The sequence below is a fragment of the Otolemur garnettii genome, unplaced genomic scaffold (genome assembly GCF_000181295.1).
Source record: "Otolemur garnettii isolate 467f Iridium unplaced genomic scaffold, OtoGar3 scaffold00001, whole genome shotgun sequence".
Taxonomy (NCBI): domain Eukaryota; kingdom Metazoa; phylum Chordata; class Mammalia; order Primates; family Galagidae; genus Otolemur; species Otolemur garnettii.
This window is the reverse complement of record NW_003852396.1, coordinates 33,510,492-33,513,322: the sequence shown is the minus strand read 5'-3', so window position 1 is coordinate 33,513,322 and position 2,831 is coordinate 33,510,492.

Genomic DNA, 2,831 nt, shown 5'->3' with positions numbered 1-2,831 from the left:
GTTTCTTCCTTTTGTTTGGATCCCTCATCTTTTCCAATTGTTCTACATCCGTCCACTCTGGAGGGAGCAAGCCACCTTTCTGTCTGTTTCAGTTCAATTGCCAATCCAATCACAGTGGCATTTCCTCTGCAAACCCGGCTTAAAAGGCCGCAGGTCTCCCCGACCCCACGTGAGATGGATCCTATCCAAACTGAAGTTGAGAATAATGGTAACCAGCTCCTTTTTGCTAGAAACCTCTCCTTGTTTGCGTTCATGGTGGCGCAAGCTGCTAACCTGGACTTGCTGTCTCCTCAGTGTCCTCAGCAACCTGGAGGAGAAGCTACTATGGGAAACAGATTTGAAATATTTTACAAATTACAGTAGAATGTTCTATAAGTCATTTTAAATCTTAATTAAGTTTGTATTGAGGGGAAAATACAAGATGTAAACAAATGAAAAATTAAGGGATAATTGGAATTGTGGAAGAATTTGAAAATTATCCAAAAAAAAAAAATCCCACCCACATCCTAAACATGATAGTCCATGAACCTTTTCATTATTTTTCCCTAAATTTTAAGAAATAGATTATTCTTATATTTCTTAAATCACACAAAAGATTCAATGCTATAAATAGGGCAAATATAATCCTAATTGATACAGAAAACAATAAGCAAAAAATCTTATAGATTAAACACGTTAATGAAAAATCTCTGTAAATATTAAATTTTGTGAATACAATTATAAGAAAGACAGAATTTTTGTGTGTATATACTCTTTTTATATATGTATATATATACTTTATATCCTGTATATATGTGTGTGTGTGTGTCTCCTAGGAATAAAAGAACAAATTTCATTTGTCAGAAATTTCTCTGTATAAGTCATCAGTTTAATGGGTGAAATAATGAAAAAAGACATGTAAACAATAGCAGATTGCAGAAAAGGTGAAATAAAACACAAGAAAACCTATTCTATATAAAATATACATATCTTTTTTCTGTATATTTTTCTTGTCTTCAGACTATATACTTTCTAGTTAAAATAAGAGAAAAATAAAAATTTTTTTTTAACCACTATCAATTACATTTTTTTTCAATGAATCTTTGACTTGAATGTAGTAAAAACAAGGAGTTGTAGTACCCTTTTCTTTATCTATGATTGACTATAGAGAAATCCTACCAGTTCTAGTTAGCCTTTGCCTTATCTAGTTTTTGCCTCTACTGCTATCTCCTTGTGAGCCTTCATTATCACTTCTTAGTTCACACGTCATTGTCTTCCAAAAGGATCTCATTGTTTTTCATTCTTTTCTCTCGTAGCTATAATGGTCTTCTAAAAGTGTCTTTATGATTATAAAATGTCTCCCAGCTTTTAGTCTCTTTCTACCTAAGGATTGACCCCCAAACCCTTAGTGTATTTCTTAATTATGTCATCACTCCAAGTGCCCTTGAAGTATGTCTTACTGTCCTCAGCCATTTTTCCTACTCTGAAATAATTTGTTCAGCTATACTGAATAGGTTTATTTATGCCTCTGTATTTTTCTAATAGCTTCTATTTATAATATCTTCCCCATGCTCATATGCCTGGAAGCCACACATCCTTCTAAGTTTCACCAATTTAAGGATCAAGAAAACACAACAATTTCAATTTAATGATTGCTAAAAGATGAGAAAATATAAATGCTATGAAACTAGAAATTTCAAAAACCCTAGCAAATATTTTAATTAATAAATGTTTACATTTTCAAAATTCAAAATTAATTTATATGAGAAATAGTTTAATGAGAACTTTTATAAAAGAAAATTTTTAGACACTATAGTACATTTAAAAAAATAAGATTGAATGAATGGATACAAAAGTATTGGTCTAAGTGGAAAGAGTAAACAAATATTATAAAGGGATCTATTTTTCCTAATTACTTGATTCTAAATATTTTTGGTAATCCCCCAGAATAATTCTAGCATGATTTATTTCTCTCAAAAGTTTTAAAAGGGAGGAAAATATGGAAACAGGAATGTGGTAGACCTCCCAGATGTTAAAATATGAAGGAAAAAAACCAAAACTGCATTAATTAACATAGAAGATATGCTACCACAACAGGTTTCTAGCATAAGATAACTTGGGAGAATATAAACCTCTATGAAGGAATATTTTCAAATAAAATACATATTATCAAATAACACTCAGAGATGCTGACTCTTTTGAGTAAAAAACCTAAAATATCATGTTACTGTCGATCATTTGTGTATATGTTTAGAAAAATTTTATAATTTAGATTATAGTAGAAATTTTATTAGTAGTCTTTGGTTGGTCAGATTTGGGAAGATGCTTTTTTTTCTTTTATTAAATCATAGCTGTATACATTAATGCATTTATGGGGTACAATGTGCTGGTTTTATACACAATTTGAAATACTTAGAACAAACTGGTTAACATAGCCTTCACCACACACTCTTAATTATTGTGTTATGACATTTACACTCCACACTTGGTAGATACTTATCTATAACATTCATGCACTATGTTTGTAATCAAGTGAGGAGAGAGAGGGTAGAATGCAGGTGACTGAGAGTTATTTGAGAGCTCTAAGGAGGTGAGCCTCAAAGGGCTTGAAGGGAGATTGCATGTGGATGTCCTGTTTTCCAAATGCTCCTGTTTGCTCATCTCAAGAAACAAATGTTGCTTTTCCCAGTGGAACCATTTCTTTCTAAATGTGGCTTCGCCTGTAGAGGTGGATTCCAATCCACTATGTGTGGGTTCCAAGAGACTCATCTCCTCTGACCCTTATGGAGTTCCACGTACATTGGAAACACAACACATTTTCATCCCATATAAATCTTTTTTTTTTTTTTTTT